This window comes from Ailuropoda melanoleuca, chromosome 4 (assembly GCF_002007445.2).
Source record: "Ailuropoda melanoleuca isolate Jingjing chromosome 4, ASM200744v2, whole genome shotgun sequence".
Classification (NCBI taxonomy): domain Eukaryota; kingdom Metazoa; phylum Chordata; class Mammalia; order Carnivora; family Ursidae; genus Ailuropoda; species Ailuropoda melanoleuca.
The window spans coordinates 139833788-139853042 of record NC_048221.1 but is presented as its reverse complement, the minus strand read 5'-3'; positions in this window follow the sequence as shown (position 1 = coordinate 139853042).

Sequence of the window (19255 nt, the reverse complement as noted above, 5' to 3'; positions counted from 1 at the left end):
GCAGCTCGTGAGGCGTGGAACTGGTGGAGCGTCCTAAATTCATCCAGGCTCTCAGAGGTCATCTCTGAGTCAGTTCCTTTCTGAAGGTCCTTTCAGGCACTGTGCTTATTCAGCTGTTTCCTGTGGGCGGTCCCTGGTCCGTGTGGGTGTGCGTACACACACACCGAAGCAGGCGTGCTTTTGTGAGTGTGTGATGTTTACCTGAGCGTGCATTGGATTCGATTTAAGCCAACCTGGGGCTGTTCCCACCGAGCTTAACCAAACTCCCAGCAAGGATATTTGGCTGTTTTCTAGCACATGACTGAGGCAAGGCTGGGTTCTGTTGTATGGTGATGCATAATTCCCTTTCATTAAGCCCTGGAAACATCTGTTTCTCTTCAGCCTGTTGAAAGGTTTCGCTTTATTAGATATTGGTTAATGATCACAAAGTAATTTGCTATTAAAAACAGGTGCTCCTCCCTGCACTTAGAGCTGGTGACCGGAGAATGAGTCCGTACAAAGTGTGGGTGTCGCCGGAAGACAAGCCCCAAGGCAGCAGAGCATCCCGCTGAGACCCCCTGAGCTCGCGCTGTCTTACTCCTCCTGGTCCTGCTGGCTCAGGNGGGAAAAAGCCTATACAGCGCCAGCCCCGGAGCAGATGCCAGACTGTGGTTTTCACTGATGCGTCCTTCTCAGTGCGACACTCGGCTGACAAGCCCGATGGCGGGTGTTCGCGGTGACCGGGCTCTGTAGTGTACCCCGAATGCTGGGCTGGAAATCCTGGAGGGCCTCCATTCTGGGCCATTCCTGGAGCAAACAAGTAGGTCTGTGGAGGACGAGATGTGTCACTCTGCCTTCAGGATATTGAATCTCCAGTTTCCAGAATTCCATCCAAGCTAAAGCTATGTACCCGTAGATACAGTCATCTAGTTTAGGTTTCAAGATTTATTATCTCCTAAGCGAGGCCAGAAGGTGACTTTTGTGCAGGTGTCCAGGGAGTGGGGGCTGTACTCCAGAAAGAGACTTTTCTTACAAAAGGAACCATGTGTGGTTTTCCTTAGGGCTTCAAGCTCTGAAGTCCTGGGCAAAGCTGCTATTTCCCAGGGAAGCAGCAGGTAGAGTCTCCTGGCCTTCCAAAGTGTCTCTGTCACCACCAGGGGCCACCGGTGACATCAGAAGCGCGAATGGGCCTCCGGTCCTCGCTGGACCCTTGCTAACCGGGCCGCTTTGGCCCCATTGTACCCTCTCTGAGCTTCCACGCCCGGCTACATGCGATCCTGCAGGCAAAGGTGTGAAACGGTGAATGCACGTCGTAGACGCTTAGCGGATGTGATTAAACGGAAGACTGTCATCTCTCTCCTGCAGAGAGCACGGCTATAAAAGGGAGTGGCCACGCGCCTGCGTATTTCAGGTGTTTGGGGCATGTTACTATTTTCTGTCATGTGTTCCATCATCAGAGACAAGGATTGAGCCCAAGAACAGAAGGTGATGTTTGTGGTGTTGATGAGAACCAACCCGAACTGTCGAATTCTGGAGGAGGAACGGGGAGAGAGCAGTGGGCAGCTTTGATGTAGGTGCAGACGCACGTGTGCACGTGCACGGACCCCTCACACGAAGCACGAAGGCTGTGATGTTGACCGTGGCCGGGCAGCAGTTAGCATGCCAGAGCTTGGCTCTGACCCGAGGCAGACCCAGGACTGACCTGAAGCGTGGCCCAGGGCACAGGGGCCTCGCCTGGAGCAGGAGTCCCACGAGTGACTCGTGCTCACCTGCCGTAATGAGGCCAGTCAGGGGAGGTGACATAAGGCAGCGCGTTGCCCAGAAGCCGGGTGGATTTGCCTAGGCTGCCAACATTGGAGGGAGGAGGCCTCCAGGGGAGTGGGAGACAAGGCGAGCTGAGAGATGCCCTGGATGGCAGGAGGGAGAACAGACCTGGAGAATTTCTGCGCTTGAATGTGTGTTGCTAAAACCAGGTTTCTATCAGGAGCTCAAGCATTTTGCTGAGCTGGGGGTGCTGACTCGTGACCAGTCTGGACAAAGGCTAGGAGGCCGTGCATGCCTTGGTGAGGGAAGGAGCCTTTCCGCTGTATGTCTGGGGGGGGGCAAACTGCTGGGGAACCTTCTTGGGTGGGGGGAGCTGAGCTGCCCAGTCGCCCCATGCAGAGGGAGAAGTCTGCTCTGTGGTTCGGTTGGTGTGGGCATCTTTGCCCCCGCCGGGGGCACTGCAGGTCACAAGGGCGGCTCTGGGTAACTGACCAAGAAGGCAAATGCTGGTAGGAGAGGGGTCCCCTGCGAACTGAAATCCGTGCAAAGGGGTCTGATGAGGTGGTGACAGAGGGTACTTTATCATGGCTTTTGTGATCCTTGGTCATTTAAAAATCTTTCCTAGGGCTCACCTGCTCTAAGAAATAGTATTTTTACAATACAACCATCTACAAATTGGTTTTTTTAGGTACCGTCATGTTCGATCATTAAATTCTGCCGATGAGGGCATGGACCTATGAGATAAATAATTTGCCCAGATTTATGCAGCTCGTGAGGCGTGGAACTGGTGGAGCGTCCTAAATTCATCCAGGCTCTCAGAGGTCATCTCTGAGTCAGTTCCTTTCTGAAGGTCCTTTCAGGCACTGTGCTTATTCAGCTGTTTCCTGTGGGCGGTCCCTGGTCCGTGTGGGTGTGCGTACACACACACCGAAGCAGGCGTGCTTTTGTGAGTGTGTGATGTTTACCTGAGCGTGCATTGGATTCGATTTAAGCCAACCTGGGGCTGTTCCCACCGAGCTTAACCAAACTCCCAGCAAGGATATTTGGCTGTTTTCTAGCACATGACTGAGGCAAGGCTGGGTTCTGTTGTATGGTGATGCATAATTCCCTTTCATTAAGCCCTGGAAACATCTGTTTCTCTTCAGCCTGTTGAAAGGTTTTGCTTTATTAGATATTGGTTAATGATCACAAAGTAATTTGCTATTAAAAACAGGTGCTCCTCCCTGCACTTAGAGCTGGTGACCAGAGAATGAGTCCGTACAAAGTGTGGGTGTCGCCGGAAGACAAGCCCCAAGGCAGCAGAGCATCCCGCTGAGACCCCCTGAGCTCGCGCTGTCTTACTCCTCCTGGTCCTGCTGGCTCAGGACCTTATTACTGGATCCTTGGGTGGGGGCTCTTCCCAGCCCTGTGATGCCCCGTTTAGATACATAAAAGCTCGTGCATGCTGGGTCAGTCTGGTGTACCCGCACTGTTGCTCTGACCTTCCTTATGAAAGTACCATGGACCGGCTGCCCTGGATGCCAAGAAGCAAAGTGTACTTTGCTCGTGCGTGTCTGGTTCTGCAGGAGCAGTGAACCTGACTTTACTTGAGCAAGGTGACAGGAGACGGGCGGCTAGCTTGCAGCTGCCACCAGCACCACCACCCCGCTCCTGGGCTCTAGAATCTATTTTGTTCTAACGGAGCTACATGGTGCCTGTAACGTCATACCAGCAAGGGCTCAGCTGTTGGCGCTGTTGGCTGCTAACTGGCCTCGTCATGTTGGAGTCAATGTCAGAGATGTTCTAGTAAGTAGGGGACAAAAATGTAAGAAGTCATGATTCTTTATGTGTCATTTCAACTCGACAAATGTTTAGTGGGCTCCTACTCTGTATAGAGTATCCTAAGGATACAGTGATGGCTGAGATAGAATTCTTCCCTCTGAGAAGTTTAAAAAAAACATTTTAATCATCTGATGAAAAATTCAGTTTGTATCTGCGTGACTTTAAGAACCGAGTTCTTCCTACCCTGTAGCTATCATCAGCAGAAAGTTCAGTGTGGTTCCCTCCGTGTGTCCAGAAGCAAACGGACAGAATACGGTGCAGCCCCGTCTTCAGCGGCCGTTCACCTTGATTGAGCATTCGAAGCTGGGAGCTTGCAAGCACGCCAACGCCAATGTCGTATCCCAGAGAATTAAGTCAGAATCCCTGGGGCTGAGACGCAGGCAGAGTTATTTGCTTTCAGCCCTTGATCATATCAACGTGCAGCCACTATTGAGAACCGCTGGTGTGCCTGGGCTTAGAGAAAACAACAGGTGTGTTATATTAGAGAAACCAATTTTACTCCGTTCCGAAACAGCCAAGTTATTTATTTTTCAATAGTCAGTTTGGCTAGAGAGTGTTATTTTTGGATCTTCAACATTCAGCAGTTAAAAAACATTCCTTGAACTTGAGGGATACAGGGCACTCAACAATGTTCAGTTTCAAAAATCCACTCACCGCTTATTCAGTAATGATCGGCAGGGGTTTACTGGGTGCTAGGCATCGTGCCGGACGCAAAGATGACACAGCCAACCTCTACGTAAGACGTCATCATCTAGTGCGGAAGAGAGACAAGTAAGCCAGTGACTCCCATCCAGTGTCAGGGAAAGGAAACCCATTTTATAGCAGCGACCCAAGTGAAGATCGTGTCCGTCCCAACCCTGTCAGATGTATGCAGACCCCCATCCTCTGATGGTGGTACGTGCTTAAGGCAAGACCACTCGTCTGCCAGCTCTGCTCCTTCTCCCTGAACATTACAGAACCGCTTCCGTACGTGGGCTTTGAGACACGTTTCACAGCCCCTTCTGTTTGAAGATTCATGCACCTGGCCCAATGCCACGTTCTTCTGCATTTATATAAAGTCCGTAGCTCTGGGTGCTGGGCTACTATACGTGTATTTCACTAATCAGAAAATGTTGTTTTTTGGTTATTTTTCCCTTCCTGGCTATGAGCCTGTTTCCTGGTGCTGCTTTGGGTGAAGAGACTTCTCTTCCCTTGCCAACACTTTAGAACTCTAGCATCCACCCTGCTCTCTAACCTCCTCTTATTTAAAGGGTTGGTGCAAGTTACTGACCCAAGACCAGGTCCCTTGAATGGCATTAGTGGAATGAGCCAGGCACGAAGAACTGGGCTCCGGAACCTGTGAGCGGTCGCACTGCAGGTGTATGGGCGGGGCCTTTCCCGCAGCCGCGGACTCCAGCTCCAACGAGCTGACGCATAGCAAGGACTTTTTCCCACTGAAGTGGTACCACGGATCCTTGCTTCCTCCTCACAGTCCTTTTCTGTCTCCTCCAGTCCAGATATTTGTGCGATAATTTTCAAGCCTCAGGTTCTGCAAAACTCCTTTGTGCATCAAACGTTAAGTGTGTTTATTTGCCCCAGTGAGTTCATCTCTTTCTTGGAGATTCTCTTGATGAGCGGGTGACTTGGGTGGGTCTTCATTCGTGACTCCTGCCCACAGGTCCATATCAGGGACTCTATCACTTATGCTGCATATTGGGCACATCATTATTTTAGGGAGTTACATTCAAATTCAGAATTTACATAGAGAGTAAGGGTATTTATGGAGAGACTGAGTTCTACTTTCTGCTCTCCGTCACTGTTATTGGGTGAACATGGGCAGGCTCTTTGGAATCCCGAGGCCTTGATTTGCTCCCGTGTAAATGAGAGTTTGGGGTTCTGCCCGAGTCCTAATTTGAGTTTTTGGTGCAAGACCATAAAAAAAACCATCTCAGTATCATGAAAAACAACCGAAACACCAACAATTCGATGGCTTATCGAGAAGGCTTGTAAGGAAGGTCTAGCTCATTCTAGAGCGTTTTTCCCAAAATCAGCCCTCCACCACCAACGAGGAGCATCTCTTGACCATGTCAGTCTGGGCACGGCACTCAGCACTTCCTAACCTTGTGTCTCCCGAACACCCCGTGGTAATGCAGGGTGGAAATCGCTGTCACCGGGGCAGTTCCGAGTGGGAGCATGGTTTATGCGACAGGCAGGAATTCCCCGAGGATGGGAAGCTCCGGGGCTGGATATTCCCAGCGGCCTCGGCACATGGCGCTGTCTTCTGTGTGCAGCCCATCCGCTTCCTGACACTGGTCGGTGTAGATACTTGGGCTCCTTTAGCGGCCAAGGAACTTCGCTAGGTGCGCGTTGCCTTTAAGAAAGAAAAAAAAAAAAAAGCAGAGCAGTTGGGCTTTTTCTCTTTAGCTTTTTTGGCTGGCTGCTTCCTGCTTCATAAATCTGGGGTGGGAGGCGGGGGAGTCCGTGAGCGGCTCCCTGCGTCCCCAGCCTGTGGGAGGGGGTCGGCCGCAGCCCCCCTCTGGCCAGCTGCTGGGGCCGTCTGCCGCTGGGGCTGGCTCCGTGATCTAGGGCCGCAGTGCTGCTCCGGGGGCCTTTACGGCTGCTTCATGGCAGCTGGTGTGAATGGGAGTGGAAACATAAACCCTTTTCTTCCCCAACATCAGGAGAAAATGCTCCCAAAGATACACACAGACACACACGTGCGCGTGCGTCCCCCTCTGCTTTTCCACCCTGGTGGTAATCCCCAGGCCTGGGGTTGTGGTTTTTGCTTTTGAAGGTCTGTTGTTTCGCTCGGGAGCGTGTTGAGCCCCCATTGATAGATCAAGGTTGTTGGCGTCCAAGTTCCCAGCCTCCAAGGGAGTTACGGGAAAAACCCAGGAAAAGGGATTGGTCTTGAAATAAGAGGAAAAACACGTTCATTTCCATTCCCATTGGATTTTAATTTCAGAACACACGCTTTAAAATGACAGATTGCAAAGAGCTTTCTTGCCAGCCAGTGGAAACTCTGTGTTTTACTGGGCTAGCTTGGTAACGCAGGGGACTGAATCCGGACCGTGGATCTGAATGCCTTCTTCTCAGCTCCTGTGCCCAGACCCAGCACACAGCAGCCCCCCTCAGTCTTGTCCAAATGCCCTTTTGTTAAAATGGGCCTTTACTCCTAAGTTATGATGCCTCCGTTAGATAGCACAGGATTCTGATAGGAGCTGAGCGAAAGAACATGCATGCATTTCTTTTTCCTTTCACTTGGCAAGTATTTCTAACAAGTACTAAGAAATCCAAGCACTCTTAGTCTTTGGTTAAGACAAACCCGAAGCCCTAAAGGGGCTCAGAGCCCGGAGAGGGGAACAGAGCTAAGTGCAACAGAGCACTGGGTGTGAGCACGAGTGTTTTCAGAGGGCCCTGTGGGGTGCATGGGAAGAAGTTGCAGGCCTGCCATTGGGGAGAGGTGTCAGCAACGCAGTGGGGGAATGGGGGGAACATAGGGTATGCTTGAAATTGCCAATTCATTACAGCCCAGAGAAAACGCTACTATCTCCAGGAAGCCCTTTCTGTCATTTGGATTTTTCCTTCCTCTGGGCTCCAACATTTTAGTTTCTAAAACTTTTTACTAGTTCTGAGTGGATATCTACTTTCTATCCCTAGGCATCTTGGGGGCAAGGCTGGGATGTGGTACAGCCTGTATTCCTACTTTTATACCTGGCAGGGTAGATAAATAGCACATGTTTCTTTTTTGCCTGAATGAAGAACTGGGCAGGAATTAGCCACACTCAAGTTCGTGCTAAGATCTGTGTGCCTTTGGCCTCGTTCTGTGCCAGGGCCTGGCCGGCTCAGGACCAGTGTTGGCAGATCGGACTTGGGGGCTGAGTTCGTCGCCTGCCAAGCGTCCTCAGGAATGCCGGCCATCCTGATAAAGTTAGTATTTGCAAAGGTCCTTTATCCTAATGCTGCGAGGTGGGGGGAGGTGAGCACTAACAGGAAGAGACTGTGATAACAGGAATCAAGAGAACAGGGTCTGTCTGAGCTAAAGCTTTGGTTTCTTCATCTTTATTTTTAAATTTTTATTTTACTTTTTTTAGAGAGAGAGAGAGAGCGAGCCGGCGGGGAGGGGCAGAGGGAGACAGAAACTCAAGCAGAGTTCCAGCTGAGCGTGGAGTCTCACATGGGGCTCGATCTCATGACCCTGAGATCCTGACCTGAGCCGAAACCAAGAGTCAGATGCTTAACTGACTGAGCCACCGCGGCGCCCTTGGTTTCTTCATCTTTGGTTGACATTCGTGAGCTACATTTTAATAGTGAGGAATTAATGACATCCATACAAGACTACTCCACACAGTTACTGTCATATAGAAAACTGGATTAGGATTCACGTAAGGACAGTTATAGAAAGGGAGTCCATGGATTTCTTTTTAAAATCACAGTAACAAGTGTGTACGGTTTAGAAAAATCAGAGTAGTGACAGCTTAGGGAAAACCTGTTTTTCCTTAGACCCCCCAAAGTCAGCCACTTCCAACTGTTTGCTATTTCTTCTGATTTGGAACTTCAGATTTCTTTTTTTTCAAGATTATTTATGTATTTNACATCTATATACACTGAAAATGCAGTAGACAATATTATAACTTTTGTTTCACTAGTTATATATATATTTAAAATTTTAATAGAATAATCAACCTTTTAAAATATATATATATATATATATATATATATATATATATTCTATTTTTTTAAAAACTAAAAATTCTCTATTGACTTATACTATGGAAGATGAGAGTTCATAGAGCACACCACGTGTTCATGACACATATGTTTTATTAAAAAATGATTTTTTCTATGCACCCATTAATAATTCTTTCTGAAAGGACATTTAGAGTCCCACTAAATATCATCCACTACTTAGGATATATCTTGATTCCACTGTGTTACTGCTAATTTGGCTTGCCTTCTTTCTAAGCTGCATGACTTTCCCTTTTGTTGGCAGGTTCCTCCCTCATTTGTTTGAGCAGATCCTCCAGCAGCTTTCTGAGAAAAACTTGCGTAAGAGGTTAACCTGGTGGGACGCTGCACGTCAAAAATGCAATTACTTGGGGCTGACATTTTGTTTTGGTTGGATAAAGAATAGCAGATCAGAAATGATGTTAATCTCAGAACATTAAGTTCTGCAGAAATTTTCGCATTGGGTTGTAGTAATTGTCATTATGATTCCCATGTGAGTCCTGTTCTTTAAAGATGTGTTCCTTCCCTCTGAAGCTTTCAGTCTCCTTTCTCTATGCTTGGTATTCTGAAATTTTGCTGTGATGTTTCTTGCTGCGATATTTTATTGGTTTATTTAGTTAGTGGGTCGATTTGATAGTTTCCTGTGGCTGCAACAATCACCACTAGCTGGTGGCTGGAAACAAAACAAATGTACCATCTCAAGCTCTGGAGGCTGAGAGTTTGAAATCAGTTCCGAGGGCTAGAATCATGGTGTTGGCAGGGCCGACCTGCCTCCAGAGGTTCTAGGGAAGAAATACCCTGCCTCTTCCAGCTTCTGCTGGCTGCCAGTGGTCCCCAGCTGTGGCTGCACCACACTCCAGCTCTGCCTCTGTGGCCATGGTGCCTTGTCTCCAGTGTGTGTCAAGTCTCCTTGGCCTCATATGAAAATGACTGCATTTAGAGTCCACCTGGATAATCCAGGATACTCTCCCCATGTCAAGATCCTTAACTTCATCACATTTTCAAAGACATTCACGAGATGCAGGGGTTAGGACATACACGTTGGGGGCTGTTATCCAGCCAGCCATGGCCACTTAGTAGGAGCTGAAGTCCTTTGGCTCTTTATCCTTCTTTCTTTTTAATTGAAGTATAGTTGACTCATGTTACATTGGTTTTAGGTGTGCAATATAGTGATTTAACACGTCTGTATGTTATGCTATGCTCACCACAGTGTAGCTACCGTCTGCACCCTACAATTCTATTACAATAGCATTGACTATATTCCCTATGCTGTGCCTTTCATCTCTGTGACTTATTCATTCCCAGACTCCCTCTCCTCTTTACCCTTTTGTCCAAGCTCCCTGCCCGCCCCCCCGACAACCACCAGTTTGGTCTTTGTACTTATGGGTCTGTTTCTGCTTTCTTTGTTCATTTGTTTTGTTTCTTTAAATTTCACATTTAAGTGAAATGTGAAATCATACAATATTTCTCCTCCTCTGATTTATTTCACTTAGCATCATACCCTCTAGGTCCACCCATGTTGTCACAAATGTTTAGATCTCATTCTTTTTTTATGGCTGAGTAATATTTCATTGTCTCTATACACCACATCTTCTTTACCCATTCATCTATTAATGGACACTTAGGTTGCTTCCATGTCTTGGCTATTGTGAATTAATGCAGCGACGAACATAGGGGTGTATATATCTTTTTGAATTACTGTTTTCGTTTTCTTTGGGTAGATACCCCATAGTGGAATTACTTGATTGTGTAGTATTTCTACTTTTAATATTTTGAGGAAACTCCATGCTGTTTTCCACAGTGGCTACACCAGTTTGCATTCCCACCAATGGTGCACAATGATTCCTTTTTTCCCCACATGCTCATCAACACATGTACTTTCTTGTCTTTTTGGTACTAGCCATTCTGACAGGGTGAGGTGCTATCTCATGGGGGTTTTGATCTGCGTCTCCCTGATGGTGAGTGATGTTGAGCATGTTTTTGTGTGTCTGTCGGCCATTGAAGTCCTTTGGTTCTGAGACATTTTCTTTTGTTATTTAATAATTCTTCCCTTCCCTTTACTCTTTGCCTTCTGGAACTTCTGTGATTAACACATTTGATTTCCCAGATGAGTCTTCTTAATTTCTTACATTCTCCTATTTTCCATTTCGTATCATTTTTATTCCAGTTTCTGAACGATTTTCTCTAATGTAGCTTCTGGACCTTTTATCGTGTTTTTAATTTTACAGATTCTAGTTTTAATGTCTAAGAGCTCTATTGTTCTCTGATTGTTCATACTGAACAACATTCTGTCCTTGGTTCATTAATGTAATGTCTTTATCTCTCTGCGAAGTTTAAATATATTCTTAAAGTTTTCTTCTGCTCATTCCAGTGCCTCAGTTTCCCTATTTTTTCTTGTTCTTCAGTTTGGAGTTGTCTTTCCTACTAGAGGCTTTCCTCAAATCTCTACTGTTCTTGGTTTTCTGCTTGGATGCAAAAGTCAAGTACAAAAATCTGATGGGAAGGTGTGTGTGTGTGTGTGTGTGTGTGTGTGTGTGTGTGTGTGTGGCTTAGGAATTGGCAAGCTTTACTTAGGGTAATTGGTGTTTGGGATGGATATGGCAGTGCACTTGTCTGTTCTCTTGGGCTCACCCAATCTCCAGAAATCTGTTCTCTTATCTCTTGCCCAGGGTGTGCTGGGAGTCAAGGAGAGGAGGTTGGGAGGACATCCCCTTCATTATGGTGACTACATTCCCTCTGTCTTCAGCCTCATACTTTACCTTCTCTTTTTTTTTTTTTTGTTCCTGTCTGTAGACTGTATCCCACCCAGACTGAGGGTGTAGCTGCTTCCCTGCCCAGGGTGGAGCCCATCTGGCCTAGTTCTCTGTGTAATGGGTTCTTCTCTTTCAACCTCTCTTCTTACTCCTGCTTCTAGAAGTAGGTGGGGCCTTCATTTTCTGAGATTTTCTGTGGCCTGTGTGTTAATAAGCTATTGACTTTTAAATACAATGATCTGATTTTGCTTGTTTGGGTAAACAACACACATTGAGCACATGCGTTGTTCCAGTTACCATGTAAGGCATAATCTAGGAAATGTGAATGTTTTGGTGTGATAGATGATCCATGGAGGAGGCCTGTAGGGGGATTATTAAAAATTGAGTTGAGAAAGGTCAAGAAAAACTGATCAAAAAAGTCCCTGAATGCTGGATGTTGGAAGTTGAATTCATTCTGTGAGCTGCGAGGCACCTAAGAAGGGTTTGAAACATAGAAGCAAGATGTCTAGCAGCGAGTTCAAAGCACTCAATAATCCCTGTCTGTCTCTTCTTTGATTCTTGTAGGTTTTTTTTCCTTTGTAATCTTCTTTCATGGTCTTTGTGATAATAAACACTTTCATTTATAAGTATCCCAAGCGGATTTCCTTTCTTTGGATTAGTATCTTATCATAAACTAATCCTATAACTAATTTAGCTACTCTTGCCTAATACCGTTTCGTTTTTTTCTTTTTTCTTTTCTCTTCTCTTCTTTTCCTTTCTTTTCTCTTTCTTTCTTTCTTTCTTTCTTTCTTTCTTTCTTTCTTTCTTTCTTTCTTTCTGTTTTGTTGTTTTCAGGAACAAGCACAAATAGTTTGATTTGTTTGAGGCAGATTTTTAAAATTATTATTAAAATAAACAGTTCATACCAATCAAAAGAAGTCAGTGCTTAGAATAGCTGAAAATGGATAGACATAGTGATTTGGAACATCTTTGATAACTGAACAGGAGGGCAGCTTCGAGATTTCTGACTAAAGGTTGTCCAAGATTCCCATATTTTAAAGATTTGCAGGCAGGCTCAAAACCTGCTTAAAATAAGGAACTCCTGTCTCAGATGGCGACTGCACTTGTCCTGCATATGGATAGTGCTTATTTTGTAAATGTCATCCCAGGGAAGGTCACAGCCACCCACCTGGTCCTCATCCTCACCAGCTGTAAAAAGAGAAAGTTGTGGAGAGGGAGCTTCCAAAAATGCTTACATCTCTGGCCATGTGTGAGAAGGCAGGAAGAAAGCCCAGTGTGCTGCACACCTACTATGTGCAGGGCCCTGTGCTGGGCGCTTCTGCCATTTTAGCATGCCTCCTGCAGCTGTCACGAGAGGCATGTGGTTTTATTACCATCTTCAGATGGCAAGACAGGCTCCGAGGTCAACGGGTCCAGGTCACAATGATGGCTTGGGGGACAGCAGTCTGCCCCAGGGCCTTCTGGGGTCCCACAGCTGCATTTTCAGGCTCCAAGAGAGTCAGAATAAATCATATGGTTTCTTCTCGTCACACACTGCCGAGAGAAAAGAACTCCAAATGCTACTGTGCGTTTGAAGGGAAAGCAGGGCTCTCCCGTGCTTGCTTGTCAGCAGTGACAGTCTGCCTTCCTCCAGCGTGGTGCAGAGGGTCAATTTAAATCCTCGGAAGTGCCAAGAGCCCCATCTGTTTCTCCATCTGAAATGGGAATATTTTGCTCTTTTTTTTTTTTTAAATCTTGATTTGGTCTTTCAGTGTTTGCACTGCAGCCTTCAGCCCAGATGCCAATAATGAGGAAAATGTATTAAGTGGTAAGGGGGAAAGCAGGGAAATTAAAATGAACGAGAGAGGAAAATTGGAAATGGGAACAAAAAAAAAAAAGTCTTTCTGTAATGTCCAGTCCAGGTGCGATGGGAAATGAGAGCACGTCCCTAAGAGACTCCCACAGCACTGACGAAGGCCCCACGTCTGGGGTAGAGGGGTCAGGACGGCCCCAGGACGGTGCCAGAAACATCTTGAAGAGCCTGCCTGACGACTCAGCCCGCGCTGTGGTCCAGCTGCTGCATGTGAAGGATGCTCATATTTTCTGTATGCTGGCCGGAGCAGCGAGTGCTGTGGGAACGCGCAGTGTGTTGGAATCTGCAGATTGCTGGTTTCACACCCATGTGCAAAGCTGCAGCTCTCCATTACAAGAATGGGAGGATGGTGTTTCAGAGAAGCATAGAATTACAGAGCTTGAAGCAACCGGGCGTGGTTGAGGTCCCGGGGAGATCAGGGAGGTTGGAGTGAGCACTGGTCCATGGATCACGGGATCCATATATGTGGCTGGTCAACTCCCAGAATCTCCCAATCCTCCTTTTCAGCAGGAACATGGTGCCAGGGATGGCATGGCAGCGTTGACTGGAGAGCAAGCAAGATGGCCATGTTTAATATGTCACGCTAAGGTAACAAGGTGGCATTAATGATTCCCTAATACGAATCTCTCACTTCATAGTTAGGGAAACGTAAGGAAGTAAAAGTATTATTCTCCTTTTCACTTTATAACCATAGTTGTTTAGCTCTTTGCATTAATTAAAGCTTTTTCAGCTATGCTGCCCCCCTCGATTCTCACAGTAAACCACGAAGCAAGCTGAATTGTCCTCATCCTATAGTCAGGAGTACAGACGTGGGGACCTGGGGCCATGGTTCCTGCAGGGTGTGGCGGGGGCTGGAGAACAGGGCAAGGCCCTCACCCTGTGCTTGGCCAGCTGTCCCATGGGGCCCCTGGGCTGCCAAGGAGTCTTTTCAAGGTCACTTTGGGGATAAGTGAGGACTCCCACCTTTTTCAATTTAAAAATTAAGCTTCCATGCAGATTTTCTTTTGTATGTGCAAAAAGGGTTAAACCCATTTCTTCAAAATTTCGAAAATTCTTTGAATTAAGCTCTGACTCCCTGATTTGATATGTAAAGACCTATAACTCATATGGGTGAAGACACCCCACTGAGGACACACAGCCCTTCACCTGCAACTGCCCACTGCTATTAACTCTGAGATCAGCACTCCTGCTATTAAACCGAAATTCTTCCATTTAGGTCTTAGGTACATTTATTTGATAGATTCCCCTATGGATGTCAAAATAAAAGCTGAACTTTGGGGCGCCTGGGTGGCATAGCGGTTAGGCGTCTGACTTCGGCTCGGGGCGTGATCCCGGCGTTATGGGATCGAGCCCCACATCAGGCTCCTCCGCTAGGAGCCTGCTTCTTCCTCTCCCACTCCCCCTGCTTGTGTTCCCTCTCTCGCTGGCTGTCTCTCTCTCTGTCGAGTAAATTAAAAAAAAATAAATAAAAGCTGAACTCTATACCCATGTAGGTGAGAAAATATTTTTGGAACATGCACAAAAATCATTTTGAAAGTATTTACAAAACTACTTGGAGAGCAGGTCACTTAAAAATGTGTCTATTTTTGTGAGCATAAGGTAAGAATTTGAGACTTCATAGACACTTCAAATCTTGCCTTAATTAAAAGTTAAGTCGGGGCCCTGGCTGGTTCAGTCAGTAATGCGTGGGACTCATGACCTTAGGGTCGTGAGTTCAAGCCCCACGTTGGACATGGAGCCTACTTAAGAAAAAAAAACTGTTAAGGCAAATTAAAATCAGCAATAATAGAATTATTCCCTAACATTAAAGGCAATGGAAAACGGGTATTGTTAATACATGTTTCTTGTTATAATTTCTGGGGTTTTAAAGAAATAGGAGTCCTGTGTCTTTGAGCATGTGGGTCTTAAAAACTCTGGCAAGCCTGTGACAGCAAACACTCATTACCCCAGTGCAGGGAAGACCAAAGAGGAGTGTCTCTCATCACCCGCTATGCCAAGGAGTTTCCTGGTGGAAAGTCTGACTGCAGAAACCAGTTCCTTGGTGGGTCAGGGTCTGCCTGAAGGAAGGCTGGGCTTGACCTCCAGAGACAGAAACAAAGGCCCTGTGCCCTGGAGGAGGGCCCGCTGATGGCAGGCACGTCTCAGAATCACCAGGACCAGGGGCCACCTGTCACTCAGCTGACCAGGGAGCTGCTCTGTGTCAGGCTGGGGGCTCCCTGATGTCTTTGCTTTTCAGTGCAGGAGACATTTTCTTCTTTGTGCTTGTCTTCCTGTCCCTGGCCTCTCCTTCAATGTTGGTTGTCCAGCGTGGTACTTATTCCCTGCAAAATGGACCCACTATGCTTCCAGATGTTGGAAATCTGAAAGCAATCTTGTCCCCATGGAGGATTCCCTTTGAGAAATCACCGACTTTGTCGTGATCAGCAGGTGTCGCTGTTGCCGCAGAGAACCAGCCAGGACCCTGGCCAGCCCAGGGATATTTTTACCCAAAGGAGAAAAGGCCCAGCGTGAGACACAAACTTGGCAAAAGAAACTCTGAAATGAATGCGGAACTTCATAAAAGGCTGTAAATTATGAGCATGTCTTTAAAGGATGAGTCGTCGGCTTTGAGCGCCCATCCATTTGGATGAGAGACAGTGGGGCTGGACCAGTGGGTCTTCATGAATGAGCTCCCTGAGATGGGCAGCAGCAGTCACCTCCATGAGGCCCAGGCTGCCGTCCTCACCCTGGAAGGATAGAAGGAAACAGGTGCCTCTCCTGACCACAGATCTGGGAAGCACGTGGGGCTTTGCCAATGTCTGGTGCTCGAGTCCTAGATTCCTGGTGACAAGGTCAGCGAGGAGCCGTGCAGACGAACGTGCGGAGTTTATCCATCTCCCAGGGGCAGCCAGGGAGGAGGAAAGCTGTGCAGACCCCACCCGCTGGTCCTTCCCCAGCTCGGTCTGGTAGGGGCCGGGCACAAGGACTTCTCCCAGGTGTCTGCACGGATCTGTCCGTGAACCCAGCGAGGATGTGCTCTCAGGCCCTAACGGTTGTCTGACTCAAAACTATTCCTTTGCTCGAAAATGTGCTTTGCTCTTTGCAGACATGCTTGTTTCAAGGCCAAACATCGTGACATACAAATAAGAAGTCAGAGTTGACTGACCTTGAGGCACACACGAACAAGGCCTATTTCAGTACATGGGACTTGGAATTGCAGCTTCGCACGTGGCCGTGGATTTAAGTAAACTGTGTGCACCTCCCAGGCAGAAAAGCCATAGAAATGAAGAAAGGCAGAGGCTGAGCTGGGGCTGGATGGGTGTAGAGTGAGATCAGCCGTCTTCCCAAGCAGGATCTCTGTTTGGGGGGCGGGCTGTGGATCTGCTGTTGCCAGTTAGTTGCGTGGCTTATACTTCCTGCAGGAGCCAGGCTTCCCGGGGAATCGCCACAGCATCCGCAGCCCTGGAAGATGGAAGGAGCATTTTTTTTTGGCTTCGGGAGGAGGAGAAATCAGAATATTTGTCAGCTCAACAGTCTGAGGTGCAGGCAATCCCTCAGAGGGAGCAGATAAAGTTTTCCTGGGTTGCTGGAGACAACATTGTGTGAATAGCTCAGATTCAATTCACAGACTGGATGCTTGGGTTTTTTCATACACTCAATAAAATTTTTCGTTTTGAAAACCGTCTTTAAATTCTGTTTTTTAGACTGGTTGGTGATGGGTAATAAGGAGGGCACGTACTGCATGGTACACTGGGTGTTATATGCAAGTAACGAATCAGGGACTTTACATAAAAAAAAGGTTACTGCAAAAAAAAAATAAATTCTGTTTTTTTAAATTAAACCATTTCTATTAACATTAGTTATACTGTAATTTAAGTTTTAATTCCAGTATAGTTAACACACAGCATTAGATTAGTTTCAGGTGTACATATAATACAGTGATTCAGTAATTCTCTGTGCTCATCATGGCACGTGTACTCTTTTTTTTTTTTTAAAGATTTCTTTTTTTAAAGTAATCTCTATACCCAACGTGGAGCCTTGAACCCACACCCCCGAGTTAAGAAGTCAGATGATCCACCATCTGAGTGAGGCGGGGGCCCCCTGATGAGTATGCTGTCGATCCCCTCCATCTGTGTCACCCATTTATGTTGTAATTTAAAAAGTCATCCTTGCACCTCTCTCCTGGGTTCTTCCATTTACCTCTTTCTCGGTATCAAGTTGCACTGCCCATTCTCTCTTCGTTTACAAAAAATAGAGGACTTGATATTTCAGAGAAGTTTTAGTTTTACAGAAAATCGGACAGGTGGTGCCCAGGGCTCCTGCAGACTGTGTGTTCTCTGCCGGTTTCCCATTACTCTCAGCTTTCATTAGTGTGGTGCTTTCGCTGCCACTGAGCCGATAGGCAACAGCATTAACTAAAGCCCTTGGTTTACACCAGCGGTCACTCTTGTACGTTCTTTGGGTTTTGACAAATGCCTACTGTCATGTGTGCACAGCGTCATACGGAATAGTCTCCGTGATCTTAAAATTACCTGGGCCCTGCTGATTCATCCCTACCCTGGGCTGGGGTTTCATACCTGACCTGTAACTAGCTACCAATGTAACCTTAAGTTACTCATCTGATCTTTCCGAGCCTCAACTTCCAAATCTGTGAAATAGGATTTATAATACTATCTACTCTATGCAGTTGCTGTAAGGAATATGGGAGAAGGGGGCTATGAACGTACTGAGCACGAAGCCTTATGTAGAGCAACCATGAGTTGAGTGTGTATTAGCAGTAGATAATGGGGAGTAATACTCGGCTTTCCTTCCACAAGTCCTGACCTTTCTGGATGGAAGGACCCTTGGACACAGAGGAAGGAAGGGTGTTTGTCTCTCGCCACACTGGGAGCGGTGCTAAGGGTTGGCTGAGCGCTTCATGCCGGATCCTGAAGCCGGGTCCCACCTATGTAGGAGTCTTGATCTCAGTCATCAGTGCCTCTTATGGGTACAAGGAAGGAGAAGTGATATCATATGGTCTCTGTATTTGCCTCCGTTCAGACAAGCCCAGAGTGGTTGGGGAAGCCTTCCTGGGTAATGCAGCTTAGCTTGTGGCCCGTTAGCTCCAGACCCCAGTCTCACGGGTCCCTGAGGCCATTTCCTATTCAGCGAAGCTGCTTCCGCTGCTCTTCAGTGCAATAAAAGGCAAAACCTCTTGGGGCACCTGGGTGGCTCAGTCAGTTAAGTGTTGGACCCTTGATTTTGGATCAGGTCATGATCCCAAGGTCATGATCTTGGGGTCCCGAGATAGAATCCTGCGTTGGGTCCCATGTTCCTGTGACCGACGCTGCACTCAGTGGGGAGTCTACTTCTCTCCTTCTCCCCCTCTCTTTCCCTCTGCCTGTCCCCCAACTCATGTGTGTATATGTGCACACGCATGCACTCTCTCTCTAAAATAAATAAATAAATCTTAAAAAAAAAAAGGCAAATCCCCTGGATCTGAACTAGAAAGAACCTTATATGAGAAAGTACTATGAGTGGTAAATCCTAAATTAGTGTACCCAGTCCTTTGGTTGGGATCTGGGCTTTAATTCCTTAACTCCAGAGTGGAATTTCTGTAATCACTGTGCATCATCTCTAGTCCCAGGAAAGAGCAAGACATGAATTTTGCAACGTGTCCATCAGAAGGTTTCAAGAGAATCCCTACAGACTCTGCCTGGCCCTGGTGAGAGGACCAGGGGCCTGAGGGTCCTCCAGACACTGGCCCGCAGCCCTGTGGGCACATGTGAGGCCAGTGCACAAATGGCCTTCATGTGAAGTAAATGTTGTAGGTGATGATGTGAAAACCAGTATGGAAAGAGCTGGAGATGCCCCTTATGACCTGGGGGCAGCACTCGTGCTGCATGAGTCATGTTCTCCCTTTTTCTCCGGAGCTCTGCCCTTTCCCTTCCCCCACAGGGAAAGATTCCTGTGCCAAACTGAGATTGGTGTAGGGTATGGGACTCTTGTGAACACGGGTAGAAGGATGTCAGAGCTCCACTTCTGTTTCAGAAGGGCAGTGACCTGCTTTCTCTAGCTCCGACCGTGCGCTCCGGAACAGCCACAAGGATGGATTTGCTCTGACGTGACCAACACACTTCATGTCCTAGGATGAGGTGACATGTCCCTGGATATAGCAGCCACATGTGGGGGCATGAACTGCTGGGGTGGACACAGCACAGAGCACAGAACCCAGCAGGGAAGTCACTGCACCAAGCTGACGTGTACCCCGTCGGGGATACGTTCTGGGTGGGTTCACGTCCTTCACCTGTTTGCCCTCAATTCTTATCAGAATCTTGACTGCAGTGGTACCAATTTCTAGCAAATCAAATCTCTATTTCTAACAACTTTAACTCAAAATATCTGAACATCTCAAGAGAAT